The sequence below is a fragment of the Dama dama genome, chromosome 14, assembly GCF_033118175.1.
Source record: "Dama dama isolate Ldn47 chromosome 14, ASM3311817v1, whole genome shotgun sequence".
Classification (NCBI taxonomy): domain Eukaryota; kingdom Metazoa; phylum Chordata; class Mammalia; order Artiodactyla; family Cervidae; genus Dama; species Dama dama.
Window position 1 is genome coordinate 56,684,514 of NC_083694.1, and position 27,188 is coordinate 56,711,701.

The following is a 27,188-nucleotide window of genomic DNA, read 5'->3' on the forward strand; positions in this document are numbered from 1 at the left end:
TATTGGATCCGGGAGCCGAGGGTTTCCAGACTTCGTTCTCTGGCCTTAAAGGTAAGGTGCCAGGCGCTGAAGGCGGCGGCCACCGCAGCGGATTTCACCGCGGAGGGCCGGGCGTGGGGAGCCGGTGGCCGGGCTGCCGCGGAGCCCCCACCTGTGCGTCCCTCCAATCCTTCCCCGCCCCCTCGTTTGGCCGGTAGCTGCCCCTCCTTCGGGCGGGCGCGGGGCGGAGGGACTGCAGCTGTGGGCGCGCGCCGCGGCCACGGGCCCCCGGGGACAGTTGGGCTCGGCCCGGCAGAGGAGCCGCTGGCGGGGGCGCGCGCCGGGAAGACCCCCCCCCCCCCCCGCCCCCCCTCCGGCCGCGGCGCTCGGGGCCCGCGTGAGCGCGCTCGGTTGGTGCACGAGCGCGGCTCCGCCCCGCCTGCTCGGCGCGCGCCCCCGCCCGGCCCGCTCTCCTCCCCCACCCCCGGCGCGGACGGGGTGGATCCAGCTCACTCCCCTCCCCCGAGCGGCCGCGGCGGCGGCCGGCGCTGAATGAGAGACGCCGACTGCTCGGGTCGCTGAGCGCTAGCCTAGGCGGCGGCGGCGGCAGCAGAACGGCGGAACGGGAGGCCAGCGCCTTCTTTCCAACCTCCGAGGCGTCTGCCGGGGCTGCACAGGTCGGTGTCCTCGCCGCGGGCCTGGTGCGGAGCCTCGGTGGGCGGTGCGGGGGGAGGGAAGGTGGGTGCGCTGCGCCCCCCGAGCGGCGCGGAGCCGCAGCGGCGGCGGCGGCAGCGCGGGGAATGGCGGCGCCCGGGGCGCTGCGGTGTGTGTCGTTCGCCCGGCCGCGGGCCCCGGGACTGCTCGCCCTCGGCGAGGAGAGGGGGTTTCGGGGCTCGGGCTGAGGGAGGAGGGGGCTCGGAACCCAGGGCCGCGCCTCCCTCGGCGGCTCGCTCTCGGCGTCAGGAGGCGGCCATGGGGTCCCCGCTCCGGGTCTCTGTCCTGAGGCCGGGGGTCAGCCCGCCTCGCCTCGCTTCTCCCCTGGGTGGCGGAAGCCCCCGGCCTCCGCCCGCGCAGTCTTGGCGCCGAGTGGCGCCTCAGCCTCCCTTCAGGTGAGCGGAGCCGGGGCTCCGGGAGCCGGAACCCGCCGAGCCGGGCCACACCCCCTCCCCGGCCCTAGCATCTGCGACCCCGGAGCCCGGCCGCCCAGCTGGCCGCCTTGCGGACCCGCACTCTCGCGGTCAGGGTGACCTGTTGCGGAGCGGCCCGCAGTCCGAGTCGCCCGCCGACTCGGACCGGGAGGGGACCGGTTCTGCGCTGGCCCCGCGCGGCGGGACGCGGGGCCGGGGGCCGCTGCCCGCTGCCGGAGATCGGGTGTGCTGTACTGCTAGGAGCGGGCGTGCTGAAAAAATAAGAATAAAAAAAGAGGTTCCCCCACGGGTCTGATCAAACACTTGCAGAGCGGGGATATCTGTCTGCAAATATCCGGGATTCCATTGCAGTATCGGATTAGGTAGGCTCATAAACACCATGCTTTGGAGGTGATTTGAGAGAAACCCGAGCCAGGAGTGAGGAGCTGTTATCTGTATCTGGAAAATAACCTTAAACCTGTGCTGAGCTAAATTATCTCCCCACCTGCCCCCATCAAAGCTCTTTTCCTGTAGCTGTGTGTTGTGTAGACGCAGTCCAGTTTCACTGTACGTGGGCGTGTTTGGGAAGAAGCTGCGAGCTGATAGGAGGTACCTTAGTACAAATGTTAATTTGTTTTACCCAGGAGGGTTGAGGGAGGAGGAAGAAAGGGCACTGATGTTGGTTGTGGAGGAGGGCCATTGAAACACTAAATTTCTGTTGAAGAAAGCTCTGAAAAGAAATACAGAGTACCTGGCCTTTAAGATGGTTAAGAAGGAAATACAGTCAGCAGTTAATTGAGTTTTATCTTTTACATGCCCAGGATTTTAAAATTTCAGCGCTGTAGTTGCTGTAGAGAGCTTTGTTTTCGTACCCGTGTTTGGGAGTTGATCGTGGTGTTTTTCTGTATTCACCATCAAGCCAGCTCTGTCTCTTTGAAGATGACCATCAGAATTTTGGGAAACTTTTGGTTGGATCTGTGCAGCATGGTATTACAGTCATAGATCATAGCTTGCTAGCCCTAAAAGCCTATTCCATCCAGATAATTATGGTTATACAGTGCTGTAAAATCATAAATAATGTGTGTTACTGTTACTGCTGCATATCTTCCTGGAGACTTTAGAATTATGAAGGATCTTATCCAAACGGTATTATTTTAATAAAAGCCTCTTACTCAAGCTTTGTAGGCATAAAGTTTATCGTCTGGCTTCAAAGATTTGGAAAAGTACTTATCTTATTAGCTTAAAGACCAAATGCAAGGACATTATTTTGAAATGGTAAGATCTACCTTCTCCCCCCACCCCCCATTTTATTCCACCTTTCATTCAATTAAGAAATTTGACTTTAAAACACTGAGAATGGAACTCTGGAAATATTGTTCATTTTGCCTAAATCATTCCAGATTGCAATTTGCTTTTTTGATATATACTTTGATTATCAGCAAGAACTGACCATAATATCCTGAGAGAAAATATAACTACTTTAAAACTGACCTTGTGGATCCTTTACTTTATGCACTTTTATCATATATGTGAGTAATGTATTTGTGTGTGTGTTTATGTACCTAGTACATGTCTCTTTCAGCTTAGTACATGTCGTTACAGCTGAGACAGCAGTTTTTTGTAGTGAATGATGAATATACATATAAGTGAAATTGTTCTGTTGCAATTTAAGACCCAGTTTGTACATTCATTCTACACATGTTTATTGATTTTCTACTTGGTGCCAGTTAGTTGCCTCGATGTTGGTGATACAACAGAGAAAAGGATAGGTCTGTGCCCTGATGGAGCTTAAAGGGTAAGGAGGCAGATTGTCAGATAACACATTTAGCACTAGTTTACAACTTGGAAGAAGTAAAAACTTCTCTGAAGAGTTTTCTTGGTTAAGGATATTTGTTGTGTTTTTCCTTCTAAGGATAGTGGGAATTATTACTGGTGAACAAAAGCATCAAGACAAGTTATTTTAAAAATACACTGATGTTTATGTACTTTGGGTATCTGGTTCCCCAGAATAAACACTCTTACCTTAAGTCACATGATACACAGTTTACATGTGGTTAGACAGCTTTATACTTTTGGTTTATATAGTTAAATGAGATGTTTGCTAAAAATATTTTTCTTGGCACTTGTTTTTAAGGGAGTCTAATTCTTTTTTTCCCTAAATTTTTTAAATCGTTCCCTAAATTTCTTCTTCCTCTGGCTGTGTATGTGTGAGTGGACCAAGGTCCTATTGTTCTTCGGTAGAACCTAATAACCATTATCGCTAAATCAGAGAATTCTGACTGAAATTTTTCTTTTCAAAATATGACAAGCATTGGTATAGTTCGTCACAAATTGTTGTTGTTGTTTAGTCGCTAAGTCATGTCTGACTCTTTTGTGACCCTATGGACGATAGCCCACCAGGCTCTTCTGTCCATGAAATTTCCCAGGGAAGAATACTGGAGTGGGTTCCATTTCCTTCTCCAGGGGATCATCCCCATCCAGGGACCTTTGCAGATCACAAAACTTTTTAATATACTGTTGATTCTTAAATGTGTTGGCACTTCTCACTTACAGGAGTGCCAACAGTTAACATGGACCTTGTGCGTGTGCCCAGTCGCTTTGGTCGTGTCTGACACTTTGTGACCTCCCCCCATGGACCGTTAGCCCACCACACTCCTCTGTTCATGAAATTTTCTCAGCGGGAACACTGGAGTAGCTTGCCATGCCCTCCTCCAGGGGGTCTTCCCCACCCAGGGATGGAGTCCCTGTCTCCTGCATTAACATGGAGCCACTGGGGAAGCCCAGAACATTGACCGAGTGTAGGTATCATCATCTCCATTTTGAGCTGAGGAAATGGGTTTGAAAATGTGAGCACACCAATGAGCAAGCAGTGAACCTAAACCCAAGTCTCAGCTCTTACTACAAGGTGATGCTCCACCTGGGGAGTGTTGATGGGGGGAGCATCAACATCCACTGCAACAGTTCAGCATACAGTATAGCGGCTAGTCTGCTTTTCCAGAAATTTCTAAATAACTTTTAAACTCTAAACCCAACTGTTAGTTGAGATTTAATTAGTTGAATTTGTTTTCTTTTCATAAGTTAAACTTTTAAGACCTGTTTAGAATCTAAAAGTTCTGCTCTCTTTTTTTGCTGTATAAAAAAAGACAGTTTGGATCTACTTTTAATGATATAAGTGTTTTGAGAATAAGATGTATTAGAATTAATCCTCTTCTGAATGTGAAGTTTTTATTGTATAACAGCTGTATTTAGAATAAAGCAAATTGCTTCACTCTGGATGCTACATTCTTTTAGTTACTCAGTTTTCAATAACAAGATAATTCAGATAGCCTGAAACTCTGGCTCAACCTGAGTGAGGTTTCTTGGAGAATAAAATTACCCTCTAATTGTTTTTTTAAAAGTGTCTTACTCCCGTTGGTTTACGGTTTTTCTTTAGTGAGAAAATAAAGATTGAATGTGATATATTCTGGTAGCTTGAAATTAATCTAGAGTCTTTCTTGATTAACATCTTGAACTTTTGGTTTATGAAACCTTTTAACCATGTATTAGGAATAAAAACACTGAAATTTGAAATATGTGACATCTGCCTATTCTGTGGAAAGAAGAAAGTTTGAGTATATACTTAGCCAGTCACTTTAGTAAGTAATGGCTAGTTAGGGGTGTGGGAAGCAGTGTTCATAGGACTCAGCGTGAAGGTGCCTGGCAGTCTGTGTGTGCCACCACAGGGAACTTTGGTACAGGCTTTTGAATGACACATGGCTTTGGCGTATGAGAGGCTTGAAAAATGAAGCCCTTACCTTGAGCTTAATTGATACCCTTCTGTTATTTTGCTTATATGACCTTTTCTCCAAACAGATTTTTCCTTTAGAGCTCAATTTCCTTCTTGCTCATTCTTGGAGAACCCTTTTCTGAAAACCTTGCCTAAATAGCAGCCCCATCACACTCTACTCTCATCTTCATTTCTCTTCACAACAGTTATCTGACATTATAGCATATGTTAATTTGCTTATTGTCTGCTTCCCTCTGAATATAAGGAGGGACCTTCCTTGAGGTCCTTCACGAGGTCAAAGACTTGGCTCACTGATGTCTTCCTAGCACCTAGAAAAGTGCCAGGCACAGTCAATGCCCAGATAAAATTTGTGGAGTGGTTGAATTAATTGATATTAAATGATACAAAGAACACTAGTTATGTTTCTTGAAAACAACAACACATTAACTTTCACTTTAAAACCTGTGCAGTTAAAAATAAAGTTGTACTGTAAGACTTAAAGTGAAAACCCCACCCCCTGAATAATTTTCCCTCCCAGTTCCTGCTTTTAGAGCAATTATTTTTGATACATTTAGCTGGTTTTTTTTTTCTTTCTGATATTTACGTCCATATTTTAAGGTATTACTTGTTTTTCAATTTTAAATATCTGTTGGCTTCCTCCTCTGGAAGATGAGTCTATGCTTTAGGGTTCTTAGGCTCACTGAGCTTCCTCTCCCTTTATCTCCTAATATAGTCAGCTCCTAATATGTTATATCTCCTAATGTAACATATAGTTATGTAACTGTCACTGTTTATTGTTTACATTATTATGACTTTGTGTATCTGTTTACTGTTGAACTATACAGTATTCTATGATTATATTGCATGAATTTAAAATTTTGGGGGTACTTCTCTGGTGGTCCAGTAGCTAAGACTCTCTGCTCCAGTGCAGGGGGCCTGGGTTGCATTGCTGGTCAGGGAACTAAATCCCACATGCCACGGCTGAGTTTGCGTGCCACAACTAAGACCTGTTGCAGCCAAGTAAATAAATATTAAATATTTTTTTCTTCTTTTTTTTTTGCTTAGTGTCTGATTTGTTTCTGTCTCCCGCCCCCCAGAACTGTCTCAGTATGTGCCAACACATCAGATTGCTTGATTTTTTTTTTTTAATTGGAAATATCTCAGAGTTCCCCGTACTTTTGCCCAGATCAATACTGGGGCTCTTCACTCTGCTGGGTATCAGCTTGTGATTCCCCTTTGTGACTCTGGGAGTTCTCTTTACCTTTTCCCTGTGTTAGAGCCCATGTTCTCTGGATCCCTGTCCTTCTCTTTCTCTGATTTACCCTTTTTTTGGGGGTGAAATACATCCCTCAGTAACTTTCAAAAAAGAGTGTTTGAGGAGGTGAAATTTCTGAGATGTTTGCATTGCTGAAAATATCTTTCTTCTACCGTGACAGCTGGTTGACAATTCGGCCCATCTCAGTGTGGGATTCTGAAGTGAAGTAATTGTCCTTCAAAATTTAAGGGGTGGTACTGTAATGACCTAGCTTCAGGTGGCTGTTGAAAAGTCTTATGCCCTTGCATTTTCATACTTTCTACATGACCAGTTTCTGTTAAGATCCTTTCTTGGTCATCAGCCTGTATCTCTGATGTCTTGTGTGTTTTGTGTGGGTCTTACCTCATTTCTTCTGCACAGGACTTACTGGGCCCTTCAACCAGCAGTGTCTGTATTAGATGAGAGGGGAGGTGATCATCTAGAGCAAGCCTGAGCCAGTTTTTTCCTTGAAGGGCTGAGTAGTATTGCAGGCTTTGTGGGCAGTACTGTCTGTTACTGCTACTCAACTTGGCTTTTGCAGCATGAAGCTGCCACAGACAGCACAGGCGTGTGGTTTGCTGACCCCAATCTGAGCACAGGTGGAGGGATTATTCGTTGCTTTACTAGGAGTTGGGAGAGAAGAACAGAATATATGGGCAGAGACATGATGGCGGTGGCTTGAGGAAGTTCTCATCTGAGGTTTTCTGTTAGTGTATGATAAGCAAGCTCGTTAGCTGAGAGTGAGGTAGAATGGCTATATGTTTTGGAGGTTTGACACAGTCATCCGTCAGAGTGGAAAAGTGAAGAGAAGAGAGGAGAGGAGAGGACTGTATTGTGTTGGCTAGTCCTCATTAAGGGCTCACTATCTGAGAGAGATGATTCTAAATTTCAGGTTCCTGGCTTTAGTAGAAATCTCTCTAAAATCTCACCAAGTATGATATCTTACTAAAGCCCCCCCCACCGCCCCGGTCAGGTGAGGTTTTTTAAATTAATCATCAGAACTATTCGCTTATAAGTACTGTATACTTATATGTGTATATGTTTTTATGCATACAGACATGGCCTATACAACTTCTCATTTGTAGAGAAATGCCAAAAGAAAGTACTATAATTTTTCCCAAATGCACATTTGATTTAGAACTCATTTGTTTATTCATTTTTTAAAAGCCATGGAGCATTTTCTGTGTTCCAGGAATAGTTCTTGGTGCTGGGGATACAGCTATAAACAAAAATACAACAACATTTGCCCTTATTACATTTATATTTTAGCTAACATATAATTAAATACACACAACGACATTAACAAAGAAAGGAACATTATGCAGAGATGAGAAAATATAATGTTATTAAGTGTATTTTTTTTTCAGCTTTCTTGAGGTATAATTGACAAAATTGTAAGACATTTAAAGTATACAAAATGATGCTTTAATACCTGTTTGCATTGTGAAAATGCTCAGTGTCATTAGCTGTAAGACAGTGGTTCCCAGTCTTTTTGGCACCAGAGACTAATTTCGTGGAAGACAGTTTCCATGGATAGGAGTTGGGGGTGGTGGTTCAGGCAGTAATGTGAGCAGTGGGAAACAGCAGATGAAGCTTCAAGCACTAGCCCCACTGCGTGGCCCAGTTCCTAACGGGCCATGGACAGACACCAGTCCATGACCTGGGGACTGGTATAAGGGAAGTGAAATCAAACTATAATGAGATACCCCTTCACACTACTAGAAGGGCTAGAATTTTAAAAGTTTGCTGATGTAGCAAGTATAGGAATGGATGTTGAGAAATTGGATCCCTCAAACACTAACAGGAATGTAAAATTATGTAGCTTCTTTGGAAGATAGTGTGGCAGTTCTTAAGGAGATTAAATGTTGAGTTACCATTATGACCCAGCAGTTCTTTCCTAGGTTTATACCCAAGGAAGATGAAAGCATGTCTCCATAAAAAATTGTTCCCAAGTGATTATGGCAACATTATTCATTGTAAGGAAAAAAATAGAAATAACACAAATGTCCATCACCCAAAAGTGAATAAACAAAATGTGGTATATCCATCCAATGGGATTATTATTTAGCCCTTAAAAGGAGTAAGGTACGATACATGTTATATCATCAGTAAATCTTGAAAATATTATGCTTGGTGAAAGAAGCAGTCACAAAATGCCAGATATTATATGATTACATTCTTATGAAACATGCAGAATGGTAATCTGTAGAGACAGAAAGCTGGTTAGTGGTTGCTTAAGGTTGCAGGTAGGGGATGGGGAGGCCTAAAGAGTATAGGGTTTCTTTTTAAGATTTTAAAAATATTCTACAGTTGACCGCACTGATGGTTCTACATGCCATTGAACTGTATACTTTTTCTTTTTGGCCTCTCTATGTGGCTTGTCGTATTTTAGCTCCCTGATCAGGGACTGAATGTGAGACCTCGTCAGTGAAAATTCAGGAGTCCTAACCACTGGACCACCAGGGAAGTTCCTGAATTGTATACTTTAAATGGATGAATTATATGGTATGTGACTTATATTTCAAAGCTGTTTAAAAAAGCAAGACATGGCAAAAATAATCAGTGATATGAGACAATGGCACTATATTTAACTGAGAAAAGCAAGTTACAGAGGAAAGTATAAAATATCCCATTTTAATGAAACGGTAAAAATCCAATGTGTATTACAGAGTATAAATGATCTTGTAAAATTGAAAAATGTTACACACCAGATGTAAACATTTGTTACCTAGTTGGTCTTAGGTAAAAAAGAGGGAGAGAAAGAAGGGAGAAAATAACTTGAAGGAAAAGGGCTTGATTTAGAAGAAACAGCATTTATAACATAATAAACATAAACCTTGAAAAGAAAATGGTAGTTGTCTGTGTGGTGAGATACCAGGTTTTTTTTTTTCCTTATTATATTTTTTTGGATTGTTTGATTTCTTTTATCAATATAAATATCTAAAACTAAATAAGCAATACAAATAAAACATTTACAAAATCTGAAAAAATGTAGCAGTTTGTTTTCCATAATAGCGCCCAACTGGAAACAAGCCAGATGCCCATCAGCAGAAAAATGTAGCAATAATTTGTGGTATGCCCTATGTTGGAATACTATATATCAGTGAAAAAGAAGGAACTACTGCTATATTTAGCAAATATGGGTGAATATCACCAACTATTGATAGAAATCAGACACAAAAGAGTATGTACTGTGTGATTCTCTTTTTCTTGAAGCTCAGGAAAAGGTCAAACTCATCTCTGTTGTTGGGAGTCAAAGTAGTGGTTAAGGATTGGGACTAGCGGAGCAAGACTTCTGGAGTGCTGGAAATGGTCTATATCTTTATTTGGTGATTACATGCACACCTACATAGTAAAAATTCATAAGTAGATTTTAGTATTTATGTGTATCTCAATAAAAAAAATAAAACACATCAAGCCAGAAAAAAATGAAAAAAATAAGCTTTAAAAAAATCTGGTGCTCATGTAAAAAGTCTTTGTATACTTTCAAGGATACTTACATCATTTCCAAAGACAGTTTCTCTCTGACTTCAGTTTTTTATTAATTAATTTTTAATTGAAGGATAATTGCTTTATATAATTTTGTTGGTTTCTGCCAAACATCAGCATGAATCAGCCATATCTGCCTTCATTTTTAATGGTTGCATCATATCACTTTCTGTGGGTGCATCATAATTTATTTAAGCAATCTCTTGATGGGACACTTAGGTTGTTTCTAACTTTTATATATTGTAAAGAGTGATAGAGTTAGCATCTTTCTTATACATCTTCCTGTACTTTTCTGGTCATTTCCTTTTGGTGAATTCCTAAAAGGAGGATTGTTTGCTTGTTTGAAGGTTAAGTACATTTCTTATATAGTTATTGCTTATATTCTTATCTCTTAAAAGTTTTTTAAGCAGATAAGTCAGATAAAAAAGTACATAAAAGATTAATATACTTAACACCTCAGATAGAAAAAGACAAATACCAAACGATATCACTTACCTGTGAAATCGAAAATATGATACAAATGAACTTATCTATGAAACAGAAACAGACTCACAGAACAGACTGGTGGTTGCCAAGGGGAGGGTTAGGGGAGGGATGGATTGGGACTTTGGGATTAGCAGATGCAAACTTTTATATAGAATGGATAAACAACAAGTTCCTGTTGTATAACACAGGGGACTATTTTTAATATCTCTGATAAACCATAATGGAAAAGAAAAAAAAAAATACAGTTAACTTGAGAAATGAAACATTACCAGTGCAGTTGAAGCATCCTATTGCTTAACATTAATAACATGTTAGAGCTCTTCATGTATGAAGAATATTGGTTTTATTGCTTGTTGTAGACCTTTTCCCTGTCTTAGTTTTGTCACATAACTTAGAGTATTTCTGTAGTGACTCAGATGGTAAAGAATCTACCTGCAATGCAGGAGACCTCGGTTCAGTCCCTGGGTTGGGAAGATCCCCTGGAGAAGGAAATGGCAACCACTCCAGTATTCATGCCTGAAGAATCCCATGGACAGAGGAGCCTGGTGGGCTGCAGTCCATGAGGTTCAAAGAGTTGGACATGACTGAGTGACTGACACTTTTTAGAGTATTTTATTAAATCTGTGTTGGCTTAAGTTGTGAGAGACACTGTATAATGTACAATTAAGGATAGAAATATGCTGTCAGTTAAACCATGACCCTCTTAGTTTTAAGAGGCATCCTGATTTCAGAGATGCTAAAAGATGAGAAAATATTCATCCTAGAATTGATGAAATATGTATCTCTGTTTGGCTGTGTGTGTGTGTCATATGTTTTCTTTAGGCAGATTTATCAGTCTTTTCTACTGTTTGTGTTTTTCTGGTGTCAGTCCTAGACTTTCCTATGCCACCGTTAAAAAAAAGTTTACCTATTTTTACTTCTAGTATTTTTATGCTTTAAACATTTTTCATCTTTAGTTCATCCTGTTTATTTTAATGTAAGATCTAATTTTGTCTTTTTACCCAAATAGTTAGCCAGTTGTCATAAAGTTAAAGGCCATTGGCAGTTTTTTGAATAAGTAATGAATGGTATAGTCAGATGTGCTTAAACTATGGATCTTGGTTGGGTTTAGTCTGAAGATTCCCAGTTGCATTTTCTATTAAATATATATCTTAATTCATTTGCAATAAGAGGAATATGAATGTTACAACTGTGATTTCATGTTGTCTTAAATAATGCATCTGAGTATTCTTGGAATCAGTCAAATAATTAAAACAATTTTTTGCCGCATAGGCCATGGTTTTAATCCTGTGCTTAAAGTTTGTGTGAATTTGGGCAAGTTACTTAATTTTTTTTAATATTCAGCCTCCCTATTTGTAAAGTGGGCATAGAAATGTCTTCTCATGGGATCACTGTAAGGATTAAATAAGAAGGTATAAAAGCAAAGTAACTAGGCTGAATTAGTTCTTCACTCTTCCTCCTTTCAGGACCTTGAAGATCAAGTGTACTAATCACAGCCTAGCTTCTCTTGTATCTGGGGTTACTCTAGATCTCTAGGGTTACTAGAGTAAAGAATTCGTTAGACCTCTTCAAATTCTGATTTAGGTGTCTCAGGGTTTGACTAGAACTTTTCTGGCCTCCTGGCATTAGCTTACATGACAAATCTATGTGTTTTCTGTTGTTGCTTTTAAGCTGCTCTTCTGTGAATGTGCTGAAACCGTAGCTTTTAGGGTTTTGTAGGTAGGGGATTCGTATGTATTTTAGGTTTGACTGATACAGCTTTTATTCTATAAATTGTCATTAGGATAACCTCTGCTGCTTTTCTGTTACAGTTTGGATTTGTGGATATATTTTTTTGTGGGTTTGTGTGGTTCAGATCCCATCTTTTAGGGCTGAGGGTACAGGGGTAAGTCTATTAAAAGGGAAATGTTTTGAAGATACCCTTGGGTAAGAAACTCCTCTTTTGACTTGCTTCTTTTTGTCAACAGTGTTTTTGAATGGTTTCTGTGAGCCCAGTACTTGTGAATGTTATCCTGGAGGAGTAAGTTATAGATCTTGCACTGGTTGGTTACATCTTCTTGGTGAAGAGAAGAAAGAGAGATGAAATCTTCTATGTGAAACCACACTAAATAACATGAGATTGTATGTAGTTAGGTGTCAGATTGAAGAGCAGTGTGCAGGAGAGGAGGGAGGCTCAGTGAGGGCAGGAGTGGTCCTTAGGAAATGTGTTTCATTAAGGTGGTAAGAACATAAGCTTTGGGGAACAGCATTACTGAAGTTACAGCAACAGGAATCAGTTTTGGCATGCTTTGTCCTGAAGGGTTTTTGGAGATTTGGGAAATAATTTGATAAAATGAGACCAAATTATTCAGTCCTTAGAAGTAAAGCAGGTTAAAATTTAAGGGATAGCATATACTGTTACTGACTTTTGGCTTCTCACTCTATTTCCTTTCTTTTTAAGGTTGTAAATTGATCAATTGTAAATGAAGATTGGAGGGAAAATCCAAACTGTTTAGAACCAGTGGTCTTTCCCCCGCCCCCCCCAAAGGAAGGGGGGTTTCTAGTTAAGTTATATATGTATTAGGTAATCCTCCCAACAAGAAGATTTAAAATAACATTGATAGGAAAGTAGCATTGATAAGTTATATGTTTGCTTTTTCCTTTCTTTCCCTATTACTTGGTCTTAGCTAATTATGTAGCAGAAGGTTTTCATTTCAAAGTCTTTCCTCTGCCACTGAAAAAGCCAAGGGATATAGGGTCAAACTCATCTGCAGAAGGATATTTTGAGCTCTAGTTCTGAAGCTTTGAACTTGGGGGAACCAGCAGCACTGTTGAGGCCTCTGTGCTGCCGTGTGGGCAGCTGTGAATTGGCTTAGTGATCGTGTCGGCACATCTAGACCCCTGCTCTGCTTCATGAAGTTCAGTGTGGTGCAACGGACACAGCAACAGAGGGAGAGGGTTATCGCCGTTTACTACTTCTGTCTGAGCAGAGTTGAAAATGACAGGCGATGATGGGCTTTCCTTGTCTCAGTCGTAATACTGTTGCTGTCGTGTGGCCACCCTCAACTCAACAATAGCTGGGCCTGTGTCCCATGTCTTCCTTGTGTGACACTGTAAATTACATGATCTCCTTAATAACAACCAGAAGTTGTATTTATGACTGCTTAATTACTATAACTAAATAGATTAAAAATACTGACAAGACTTTTGAGCCCCAGATTAAAGGTGACTTAGCTGACTCAGTGTCCCAGACGTGTGTTTTATAATTCTGGCATGCCTGCAGTTCCACGGTGCATTACTGAAGAACAGACCTCAGTAGCTGTGTTTTTAACCACGTAAAAGCTATATTCCACCTGATTGATCCAGGGGTGGGCATTTGACCTGTTAGTGGGCTGCTAGTCTGTAAACCAGCTAACAACCTAGCATTCCTAGGTGGGGGAAATTACAGCCATGTGTAGGCACCATGGAGTTAATTTGCCATTGAGCCACGAGAACCTAAGCTGGGAAGATACGTTAGTGTGGAATCCTGTAAAACTCAAGTTTAAAAGACTGGAAAGTTTTGTATAAGCAGAAGCTGTGAGTTACAGAATTGGTAAAGGAGTTGAGGAAGCCAGTTGGTAACCAGGAGAGAATGAGGCATCTGTGATGAGAGAAGCACAAAATTGTAAGCAGGAAACCATGCGGTGAGAGAGATGGGCACAGAGCCTGAGACGAGATTCTGCTGTCTGGCTCTGTAGGTACTCCTCTCCTGTTACTCCAGGACTTCTGTGGCTCCTGCCCTTCTGGAGACCCCATCCCATTTTTTCCCCAGGAAAGCTTGCAGGCTTTGGTGTCAGACTTTGGGCAGTAGAATTCTGACTCTGTCTTTTACTAGTTGTGTGACCTTGGAAAGGTTGTTTTAACTCCTCTGTCTCATTCCTTATCTGTAAAAAGTGAGCATCATAAATAATATTGATACCTTTCCTTATGGGGCTGATGTCAGGATTAAATGAGATGACACAAAAGCTTTTATAACAGTAGTAAGATCATAACCAGTGTTCAGTGAGTAGTGTCATACGTAAAATGCTCTTTAGGGCAATTTGAATGAATTTCTTGGAACTGAAAGAGCCTAAGGAAATAATTTGCTTGTGGATTCACTTAGGGTAGTGCAGCCTAGTGTGTGGGTTGAGTAATCAGGGTTATTTTAGGTAGTGTACAGGGTACTAAAAACTATTTTATTCACCTTGTGAGTAATTTACCGGCATACCTTCTTTTATTGTATTTTGCTTCATTATATTTCACACATACTTTGTTTTTTACAATTTGAAGGTGGCAACCCTGCATTGAGCAAATCTGTTGGTGCCTTTTTTCCAACAGCATTTGCTCACTTCTTGTCTCTGGGTCACATTTTGGTAGTAATTCTCACAATATTTCAAGCTTTTTCGTTACTATATTTGTTTTTGTTTTTTTTTAATTTTTTTTACTAGTTGGAGGCTAATTACTTCACAACATTTCAGTGGGTTTTGTCATACATTGATATGAATCAGCCATAGATTTACACGTATTCCCCATCCCGATCCCCCCTCCCACCTCCCTCTCCACCTGATTCCTCTGGGTCGTTACTATATTTGTTATGGTGATCTGTGATCAGTGCACTTTGATGTTACATTGTAATTGTTTTGGGACACCCCGAACCTTCCCCATATAGGATAGTGAGCTTAATGTTTGCATTCTGGCTACTCCACCAACTGACCATTGATATCACCACCCCCACTGATCTCTATCCATCTGTTGAGGCCTCCCTATTCCAAAAAATGGGGTATTGAAATTAGGCCTAGTAATAACCCTACAATGGCCTCTTAAGTATTCAAGGTAAAGGAAGAGTGGCACGTATTTATTTCACTTTAATTCAAAAGCTAGAAATGATTAAGTTTAGTGTGGAAGACATGTTGAAAGCCAAGATAAGAAAGCAGAACCAGCCTTATTGTTCATAATGGAGAAAGTATTAGTGATCTGAACAGAAGATCAAACCAGTTACAATATTCTGTTAGGGGAAGGCCCCAACTCTCTTCAGCTGTATGAACCCTGGGAGGGTGAAGAAGCTACAGAAGAAAAGTTTGAAGCTATCAGAAGTTGGTTCACGAGGTTTAAGGAAAGAAGCCTTCTCTGTAACATAAAAGGGCAAGCAGCAAGTGCTGATGAAGAAGCTGCAACAACCTAGCCAAAAGATTTAGCTAATATAATTAATGAAGGTGGCCACACTAAACAACAGGTTGTCAGTGCAGACGGAACAGCCTTCTATTGGAAAAAGATGCCATCCACGACTTTGATAGGTAGAGAGGAGAAGCCAAAGCCTGGCTTCAGAGGATGGGTTGACTCTATTGTTAGGGGCCAGTGTATCTGGTAACTTTAAATTGAAGCCGGTGCTCATTTACTTTTCCTCAAATCCTGAGGCCCTTGAGAATTGTGCTAAATCTTCTTTCCCTGTGCTCTACAAATGGCGTAATAGAATCTTGATGGTAGCACATTTGTTTACATGTTTGTTTGTTTGTTTCAAGACAACTTTTACTGAAGCATAGTTGATTTACAGTGTTGTGTTTCTGGTGTACAGCAAAGTGAATTAGTTATTCTTTTTCAGACTCTTTTCCATTACAGGTTACTGCAAGATATTAAGTATACTTCCCTGTGCCATACAACAGATCCTTGCTGTTTATCTAATTTATGTATAGTAGTGTGTATCTTGGAAGGACTGATGCTGAAGCTGAAACTCCAATACTTAGGCCACATCATGCGAAGAGCTGACTCATTGGAACAGACCCTGATGCTGGGAGGGATTGGGGGCAGGAGGAAAAGGGCACAACAGAGGATGAGATGGTTGGATGGCATCACCAACTCGATGGGCATGAGTTTGAGTAAACTCCGGGAGTTTGTGATGGACAGAGAGGCCTGGCGTGCTGCGATTCATGGGGTTGCAAAGAGTCGGACATGACTGAGCGACTGAACTGAACTGAGCTAAGTGTGTATCTGTTAATCCCAAACTCCTAATTTATCCCTCCACTTCCTGTGCCCCTTTAGTAACCATAAATTTGTTTTCTATGTATGTGAGTCTGTTCTGTTTTGTAAATAATTTCATTTGTATCACTTTTTTAGACTATGCATATAAATAATGTGATATTTGACTTGCTTCATTTAGCATAATAATCTCTAGGTCCACCCATGTTGCTGCAAATGGCATTATTTCCTTCTTTTTTTATGGCTAAGTAATATACTACTATATAAATCTCACATCATCTTTATCCATTCATCTGTTAATAAACATTAGGTTGCTTCCATGTCTTTGCTATTATAAATAGTGCTGCTGTGACTGTTGAGGTGTGTGCATCTTTTCAAATTAGTTTCTGTCTTTTCTGGATATATGCCCAGGAGTATATTGCTGGATCATATGATAACTATTTTTTAAGCAATCTCCATACTGTTCTCTACAGTGGCTGTACCAATTTACATTCCCACCAACAGTGTTTACAACATGTTTTACTGAATATTTTAAGTCTACTGTTGAGACCTACTGCTCAGAAAAAAGATTCCTTTCAAAATATTACTGCTCATTGACAACGCACTTGGTTACCCAAGAGATGGAAATGTTCAAGATTAATGTTGTTTTCATGCCTGCTAATACATCTATTCTGCAGCCCATGGGTCAAAGAGTAATTTTGACTTTCAAATCATTATTATTTAAGAAATATATTTTGTAACGCTATCAGTGAAAGCTTTAGTCATTCAGTCATGTCCACCTCTTTGCAACCCCGTGGATAGTAACCCACCAGGCTCCTCTGACTGTGGGATTCTCCAGGCAAGAATACTGGAGTGGGTTGCCATTCCCTTCTCCAGGGGAATCTTCCTGACTGAGGGATCAAACCCAGGTCTCCTGCATTGCAGACAGAGTCTTAACCATTTGAGCCATCAGGGAAGCCCGTAGCTGCCACAGATGTAAAGGCAGTGGCTGCCACAGATAGTGATCACTTTGATGAATCCACACAAAGTAAATTGAAAACCTTCTGGAAAGGATTCACCATACTTGCTGCCAGTAAGAACATTCATGATTCCTGGGAAGAGGTCAAAATATCAACATAAATAGGAGTTTGGAAGAAGTTGATTCCGGATGATTTGAAGGGTTCAAGGTGTAAGTGGAGGAAGTAACTAGCGATAGTGGAAGTAGAACTAGAAGTGGAGCCTGAAGGTGTGGCTAAATTGCTGCGATCTCATAATTAAACGCGGATGAATGAAGAGTTGCTTTTCATGGGTGAGTAAGAAAGTGTTTCCTTGATGTAGAATCTTTTGGTGAAGAAGCAGTGAAGATTGTTGAAATTTTAACAAAGAGTTTAGAATATTACAAAAACTTAATGATAAAGCAGTGTCAGTGTTTGAGAGGATTGACTCCAATTTTTGAAAGAAGTTCTGTAGGTAAAATGCTACCAGTCAGCATTGCATGCTACAAGAAAATCATTCATGAAAGGAAGGGTCAGTCAGTGTGAAGTCTCTGTGGGGTCAGTCTTTGTGAAGACAAAGCTTCATCTTTGTCTTATTTTAAGAAGTTGCCATAGCCACCCCAACCTTTAGCAGCCACCAACATGATCAGTCAGCAGCCGTTGACATTGAAGCAAGACCCTCCACCAGCAAAATGATTGACTTGCTAAAGGCTCAGATGGTGGTTAGCGATTTTTAGAAATAAAGTATGTTAAATTAAGGTATGTACTTTTTTGAGACATAATGCTATTGTACACTTAATCGACCGTAGTATAAACATAACTTACATGCACTGAAAAACCAAAAAATTGGTATGACTTACTTTATAGCAATATTCAGTTTTTTGCGGTGTTCTGGAACTAAACCCAGAATATCTTAGGGATATCCTTTATTTTTTAACCATTTACTAGTTGCTTGGAGCTGTTCTAAGTATTTTACCTGTATTAACTCATTGGATCATCACAATAAACTGGTAAAGAAGGTACAATTGTTACCTTCATTTTAAAGAGGTAGAAACTTAGCAATAGGAAGGCTAACTGTCTTGGTTTATGTTATACAGTATGTAGGTGGCAGAATTCGGAGTTGAACCCAGGTGGTATGGTTATAGTTTTAGGTTTTTTTTAAAGCATCTATGTCTTTTTCAGTTTTTATTTATCATTTTAAATGAAGCCGAGGAGAAGGTTTCAGTTTGTTGCTCCAATTTCTTTTACATTATTCTAGTGCTTTTCTCCCGTTTTAATGAATAGTTAGCATCTAGTTACAGAGTATTAGGTGGGCAAGATAATGATGCTAGGTAGTATACTATTATAAGAGTCTTATACTGTATGTGAAGTGGTACTGTCACTTGAAGTTAGACCATGGTAAGTCGAAAGTTATATACTGTAAATCCTGAAGCAATTCTGTTTTTAAAAAGGTTGAAGGTAATAAGCCATCAAAAGAGATAAAGTGAAGTCAGAGTTATACTCATTTAATTCAAAAGAAGGCATTAAAAAAAGAAAAAGAACCTGGGACAAATAGAAACAAATTGTAAGATAATAGACCTAAATTTGACCAGATTGGGAGTCATATTAAATATAAATGGTCTAAACAGAGATTCTCAGATTGGGTTAAAAAGCAAGACTCAACTATATCCTTGCCTATAAGAAATATGCTTTACATATAAAGATGCCAACAGTAAAGGATGGAAAAAGATACACTATACTCAGAACAGTCAAAAAAAAGATGGAGTGACTATATTAATATTAGACGAAGTAGACTTCTTCAGAGCAAATGATATTTCCAAGAATAAAGGATGTCATTAAAAAATGATAAAGAGGTCAAGGAGGACATAATGGATCTGAACATTTGTGCCTCTAAGAACAGAATTTCAAAAATGGACAGAACTCCAAGGAGAAACAGTCAAATCTGCGATTTTAGCTGGATGTTTCAGTACCCTTTCTTGAGAATTGAAAAAATTGACCTAATTAACATTTACAGAATATTTCACCTAACAACAGCAGAGTATTCTTCTCAGGTCTCTTTAAATGTCCATAAAACATCTTCCATTATGGACCATATTTTGGGTCATAAAATAAGTCTCTATAATTTAAAAGGATTGAGATCTTACATTCTCTGATCACAATGGAATTAAATTAGAAACAGAAAACTTTGGAAGATTTACTAATACTTGGAAACTAAATAATGCAACTCAAAGAGATTAAAAGTTTTGTACTGAATGAAAATGAAGACACAACATATTAGAATTTGTGGGATTCCATTAAAGGAGTACTTAGGGGAAATTTGTATGACTGAATGCCTGTATTAGAAAAATATCTCAAATTAATGACCTCCACTTCTACCTTAAGAAATTAAAAAGCAAATTAAACCAAAGTAATTAGAAGAGAGGAAATGGTATAGACCAATGTGGAAATTATGTATAGAAAACAGAAAAATGGTAGATAAAATCACTAAAACCCCAAACTGCTTCTTTGGGAATATCAGTAAAATGGATAAAGTTTTAACCAGACTTTCAGAGTTATCATCATTACAGATTCTACAGATAGTGACAGGACAACAGGAAAATATTATAGACAGCTTTATGTCTGTAAATTTTATAACAGAAAAAAGATTGTTCAAAGACATATACTCAGGAGTAAACAACCTGAATGGCTGTGTATCTGTTAGAAAAATTGAATTTGTCATTAAAATATTACCCCCAAAAAACCATTCAGGCCCAGGTGGTGAATTCTACTAACCATTCAAGAAATAAAACACTATACAAACACTTGAAAAAAATTGCAGAGGAGGAAGTGCTTCCTAATTTTCTTTGTGAGGCCAGCATAACCCTTATACTTAAACAAGATATAGACTTTATGAGAAAAGAAGTCTGCATAAAAATATTCCACATGCAAAAGTTCTAAACAAATTATAGGAAACTGAATGCAACATTTTATTTAAAAAAAATATGACAAGTGGAGTAATTATTCAGGAATGCAAAGTTAGTCTAACATTTAAAAAGCAGTAAATGCTACCAATGGTATTCTTCACAGAACTAGAACAAATAATTTCACAATTTGTATGGAAATACAAAAAACCTCGAATAGCCAAAGCAATCTTGAGAAAGATGAATGGAACTGGAGGAATCAACCTGCCTGACTTCAGGCTCTACTACAAAGCCACAGTCATCAAGACAGTATGGTACTGGCACAAAGACAGAAATATAGATCAGTGGAACAAAATAGAAAGCCCAGAGATAAATCCATGTACCTACGGACACCTTATCTTCGACAAAGGAAGCAAGAATATGCAATGGAAAAAAGACAACCTCTTTAACAAGTGGTGCTGGGAAAACTGGTCAACCACTTGTAAAAGAATGAAACTAGAACACTTTCTAACACCATACACAAAAATAAACTCAAAATGGATTAAAGATCTAAATGTAAGACCAGAAACTATAAAACTCCTAGAGGAGAACATAAGCAAAACACTCTCTGACATAAATCACAGCAAGATCCTCTATGACCCACCTCCCAGAATATTGGAAATAAAAGCAAAAATAAACAAATGGGACCTAATGAAACTTAAAAGCTTTTGCACAACAAAGGAAACTATAAGAAAGGTGAAAAGACAGCCCTCAGATTGGGAGAAAATAATAGCAAATGAAGAAACAGACAAAGGATTAATCTCTAAAATATACAAGCAACTCCTGCAGCTCAATTCCAAAAAAATAAATGACCCAATCAAAAAATGGGCCAAAGATCTAAACAGACATTTCTCCAAAGAAGACATACAGATGGCTAACAAACACATGAAAAGAAGCTCAACATCTCTCATTATCAGAGAAATGCAAATCAAAACCTCAATGAGGTACCATTACACGCCAGTCAGAATTGCTGCTATCCAAAAGTCAGCAAGCAGTAAATGCTGGAGAGGGTGTGGAGAAAAGGGAACCCTCTTACACTGTTGGTGGGAATGCAAACTAGTACAGCCGCTATAGAGAAGAGTGTGGAGATTCCTTAAAAAACTGGAAATAGAACTGCCATATTACCCAGCAGTACCACTCCTGGGCATACACACCGAGGAAACCAGATCTAAAAGAGACACGTGCACCCCAGTGTTCATCGCAGCACTCTTTATAATAGCCAGGACATGGAAGCAACCTAGATGCCCGTCAGCAGATGAATGGATAAGGAAGCTGTGGTACATATACACCATGGAATATTACTCAGCCATTAAAAAGAGTTCATTTGAATCAGTTCTAATGAGATGGATGAAACTGGAGCCCATTACACAGAGTGAAGTAAGCCAGAAAGATAAAGACCAATACAGTATACTAACGCATATATATGGAATTTTAAAAGATGGTAACGATAACCCTATATGCAAAACAGAAAAAGAGACACAGATGTACAGAACGGAATTTTGGACTCTGTGGGAGAAGGTGAGGGTGGGATGTTCTGAGAGAACAGCATTGAAACAAGTATACTATCAAGGGTGAAACAGATCACCAGCCCAGGTTGGATGCATGAGACGAGTGCTCAGGGCTGGTGCACTGGGAAGACCCAGAGGGATGGGATGGGGAGGGAGGTGGGAGGAGGGTTCAGGATGGGGAAATACATGTAAATCCATGGCTGATTCATGTCAATGTATGGCAAAAACCACTACAATATTGTAAAGTAATTAGCCTCCAACTAATAAAAGTAAATGGGAAAAAAAAGCAGTAAATATAATTCACTCTATGAACCAACTGAAAAAGAAAAACCATGTAATCATCTCTATAAATGCAAAAATAAAGACATTTAATAGTCTTACCTCCATTCCAGATAATACCTGAGCACAATAAGATTAGAAAGGAACTTCTTCAACCCAATAAAGAGCATATCCCCCCAAAACTACAGATAATGTATTTTTAATGATGGAAAACCAAATGATTTCTCCCTGAGACCAGAAATAAGGTTGTCTACTCGCACCACTTCTGTTCCACATTGTACTGGAAATTCTAGACACTACAGTAAAGCAAGTAAAAAAGATAAAAGGCATCTAGAATGGAAAGGAAAAAGGAAAAGTATCTCTTTTTTCTTTTTCAAATACAACTGTTTTAGAAAATCTGATGGAACCTGTGAAACTACTAGAACTGCTAAGTTTCATAAAGTTATGGGATACAGGATCAATGTAGAAATATCAATTGCACTTCTTTATACTAGCAACAAACAAACTGAAATTTAATACAGCCAGTACCATTGACAATAGCAACATGTATGCAATACTAAAAACTACACAGCATTGCTGAGCAAAATTAAAGAACATTTAGATAAGTGAGGAGACATTCTTTGTGCATGGGGTCAGAGACTCATTGTTGCTAAGGTGAAAGCTCTTCCCACTTGAGCTGTTGATTCACTGCAAGCCCAATCAGAATCTTAGCAGGCTTTTTCTGTAGAAATTGACAAGGTGATTCTGAAATTCATGTAGAAATGGCCAGGACCCAGAATATCTAAAACAACTTTGAAAAAGAAGAACGAAATTGTAGAGCTAATACTACCTGATATCACAATTCATTGCAAAACTAAAGTAATCAAAACAGTGTAGCATTGGTATAAAGATTGAGAAATAGATCAATGGAATAGAAGAGTCCAGAAAAAAGTCCAATAAATATATGGACAACTGAATTTTAATGAAGTAAAAAGGCAGTTCATTGAAGAAAAGATAGTCTGTTAAAAAAAAAAAATGATGCTGGCTCAATTGGATTATATATCTATATATAAGCAAATGAACTTCATCTATACCTTGCATTGTATACAAAAATTAATGCAAAATGAATCATAAACCTCAATGTAAAACCTGAAGTTATAAAACATTGAGACAAAAACAGGACAAAATCTTTGTGACCTTGTTTTAGGTAAATATTTCTTAGGTACAACACCAAAAGCACAGCCCATAAAACAACACATTAATGAATTGAACTCCATCAAATTAAAGTATGTGCCCTTTGAAAAATATTAAGAGATGCTTAGTAAGTACCTGTGAAATTGAGTTGGTTCTTCGGTCCTCCTGGTATCCTGACCTGGAACTGGGGGTCATGGGCTCCTGTCTCTCTTCAGGTCACAACTGTTTCAGTGGCCTTTCGAGGCCCTTATTTTTCTCACCTGTAACATGTATGGTTTGGACCACATGATTTCCAAGGTTCCTTCCAGCTCAGACACCTAACATGTCTGTGAAACAATTGACTTGCAAAGCAGTATCTACCATGAAATGTGTTTTTAAAAATTAAGAAAATATTTAATTCATTTGGCGCAGTGGTTCTTGAATGAGGCAGTTGTGTCCCCCAGGGGACATTTGGTAGTATCTGGAGATGTTTGGTTGCCAAAACTAACTAGTTAATGGCATCTAGTGGATAGAGACCATGGAGAAGGCAATGGCACCCCACTCCAGTACTCTTGCCTGGAAAATCCCATGGACGGAGGAGCCTGGTAGGCTGTAGTCCATGGGGTCGTGAAGAGTCAGACAGGACTGAGCGACTTCACTTTCACGTTTCACTTTTATGCATTGGAGAAGGAAATGGCAACCCACTCCAGTGTTCTTGCCTGGAGAATCCCAGGGATGGGGTCACACAGAGTCAGACACGACTGAAGTGACTTAGCAGCAGTAGCAGCACCGGTGGATAGAGACCACAGATACTACCAAACAGCCTGTGATGCATAGCCAAGTCCTCCTCATGCAGAATTATCTAGTCCCAAATATCAGTAGTGCCAAGGTTAAGAAATCCTAGTATAGAGTATCTAAAATCTATTTAGCTGCTTATTATTTGAAACCTGTGTTATTACACATTCCTATGTTGAACATATTCTTGGTAAAACAAGTTGCTTAATAAAATCCTTTGGAGAACATTGTGTCTTAGATTTGGGGGAATGTGTGTAGGTGATGTATTTATGAGACTCTCACTTTTGAAATAATTTTTATATAACTGTGGGGAATTGATCAATTTGGATATGTTGAAGTTTGCGTTCTCATACCGTTTAGGGGGAAAAAAAAAAAAAAATATATATATATATATAGGAATTCCCTGGTGGTCCAGCGGTTAGGAATCCACCTTGCACTGCAGGGGACATGGGTTTGATCCCTGGTCTGGGAGTTAAGATCCCACCCACCTGCCACAGAGAAACTAAGCTCACTCACTGCAGCTGCTGAGCCCGTGCACCACAACTGGAGAATCCGTGTGCCAGAACAAAGGTCCTGCATGGCACAACTAAGACCTGACGCAGCCAAATAAATAAAATAAAAAATTTAAAATATGTTTAAAAAATCACCATCACCATACATATAATTTCCCAGCCTAGTCTAGCAGAGGCCACCAGTAGAGCTTAATTTTAATGGATAGACTAAAATTTAGTTTTTTAAATCATCTGAAATTTACGTTTAAGATTCACTAATCACAAATGCCTACTTAGCCACCTTTTTGCCAATATTCCACAGATAGGCCAAGACCCGGGTTCTCAGATTGGAGAATTTCATCAGTTTACATGGTGATGCTTATTAGATCTTAGTATTTTTTGTTTTCTTGTTACTTTAAAAAAAAAAAATGAGAACCTGGGGGAGAGAGAAAATAGGTTTAGTGGAAGAATGAGGGAAACAATCAAGGATTCGAATTGGGTTGAGAGCATTGCCCCTTAATATGTTACCTTATGAGGAGTGGTTTTTTTCAAATAGAGGGATACTAGAAATTTTTTATATCCAGTTTGATAAGTAGTTTGCTGCTAATACAAATATATCTACAGCTGCACCCAGAAGATTGATGTTACACAGTTGAATTTGGTCCATGCATAGCCTTCTTTTACATGTTAATCCCACCTGTTGTACTGAAGGGGTACTTTCTGAAATAGAATCTATCCCTGTTTTTGTTCTAGGCCAGGAGTAGGCTGACTTTCCATCAAGGCCCCAGATAGTAAATACTTTAGGCTTTTTTTTTGTAGGCCATACAGTCTGTCTTGCATCTATTCAGGTCTGCCTTTGTAGCATAAAAGGAACCATAAACAGTACAGAAATGAATGAGTGTGGCTGTGTTCCAATAAAACGTAATTTACAAAAACAAGCCTGGGTCCAGCTTGTAGATCATAGTTTGCCAACCCCTGTTCTAAGCCATCAGCGTTTTCTCTTTGGAACATTTGGCATTTCTGGTTAGTTTCCCAGTGGTGGCTGGTTGCAGATGGAAGAAAGAGGTACCTTGTCACTTGCAGTTGCTCTGCTGTATTGAATGGCTTTTCTTGATGATAGTGTGGGGTAAGTGGATTACAGGAGCTTTAACTGAGTAGAGTTAGAGTTAACTCTTTAACTAACTCTAACTCTTTAGTTAAAGAGTTAAAGAAAGGCTTGGTTTCCTTCTCCATCACAACCCATTTGCAGGTGGTCAACAAATTCTAGCAAGTTTACCTTTGAAAAGTCTCTAGAATTAGGGTATGTGTGTGTGTGTGTTTTAATAGAAGTACTTATAACCTCTTGGCTGGAGCAGGGTAATACCTTCTTATCACCCTCTGCTTTTAAGGTTCTTTTCTCTAATCCATCAGCCTCCACAGATGTTACCAGCTGCCTTTCTGAAATGAAAGTGATATGGCACACATCTCAGCCTATAAAATTATACAGTGATTCCCAGTCATTCAGAATGGTTCTTAACCACTTTTTAATTTCTGAGTTCCTTTGAAAATCATTTGATAGCTTCAGATCCAAGAAAATGATTTTGTGTGTGTGTGTGTGTTTATCACACAATTTTGATACTTTGGGGAGCAGGGCATTTCATGGCCCTAGAGTTTAATTCATGATCTCTCAGTTAAGAAATCTTGACTTAGAGAATAAAGTGCATGTTTCTTCCCAGGCTGTTGTTAATGTTACGTGACCTTACTCCAGTCTGTCTTCATAGGTTATTGTTCATTTCCATACATACACATGCACATACACATACACATGCGTGCTTTTTCTGCACCGCATTAACCAGCATTGTCCTGACATGCCAATTTCTTCCATTCTTCTGTCTTTGCAAGTGTTATTTCCTCTTGTCAGGAATGTCCTTACCATTTCCCTCCATCTGCCCAATATTTGCTCGTTAAGGCTCATCTCAAATATCGGGTTCTCTTTGAAAGCCATCCTCACCTTTCCTCCTTGGCAGACATAAGTAAATATGGAGGAATTGTAGTGATAGACTTGCAGAGAATCTTGCAGAGGGGAGAGGTGGGATAAGGATGGAAGAAAGGAAATTCTAGGAGAGATTTCTTTACTCGTAAGAGATATTCCTCCTCTTAACCTCCATGAGCCTCAGTTTCCTAAGTTGAATGTAATAATAATTATCTCAGGGAGCTGTTAAAATAAATGAAGAATGTCCCAGTCCCTACAGCACCTCAGTCTTTATGCAGGAAATTCCCTTTCTCTGGTCATGGGGTGGCCCCAGTAACTTAGGCAGGAGCAAACATCTTCAGAGATCCAGTACCCTCGGTTCTTAATAAAATGTCCGAATGAAAACTAGGCTGTAAATCTGGTAATACAAGATTTCTTGAAATCCTTCTGCCAAAATTGTGGTAAGGTGTGTGTTGTAAGCTACAAGCTGCTATGCTAATATTTATGTTGTTATAGGCATTGCTGCTTTTAAAAGGCCAGTGGGGTCTTTGCTATTAAAGTACATGATGCTTTTTTTGGCTAGTCAGTTGCTGCTAGAATAGAGCTCCATCTTTTGCAAATTAACGCTTGTGGTTTTCACTATTTCGTGAATGACTAGGAGGGTGTATGGTGTATGACCTGATAATTTGTAATTTTGCTGGTCACATATTTGGTCCTAGTCTGCCACTGGTAGGCACATTTGTTATTCTCTTTTTTTGTGTGTGTAGTAACTTTCGTTGGGAGGACTGTTGATGCTGCAGGAGGCAACTGTAGTTCTGGTGACCAAAGAGAAGTAGAAGGCAGTACATCTAGGAAGAGGAATTTTGGGTAAATTGTAAGATTCTGTGGTGGCTTAATAAATTCATGATGCAAGAGTCTGCTTTGCAACTTGCAAATGACTAGGGATTATTTCAGGGTTTTTTAGAATCACTGAAAGTCTGTTGGAGTA

The 27,188-nt window shown here is 39.8% G+C and overlaps 1 protein-coding gene across 5 annotated transcripts in view; it reads left to right on the forward strand.

Moving 5' to 3' along the window:
* Positions 1-453: 453 nt before the first annotated feature.
* The window catches only part of RALGPS2 (Ral GEF with PH domain and SH3 binding motif 2), a 155,333-nt gene continuing 128,598 nt past the window's right edge, over positions 454-27,188 (forward strand). For all 5 annotated transcript variants that reach the window (XM_061160802.1, XM_061160804.1, XM_061160803.1 and 2 more), the window contains exon 1: positions 454-656. The gene's annotated coding sequence lies outside the window, so the exon portion shown is untranslated. The remainder of the gene's footprint in view (positions 657-27,188) is intronic.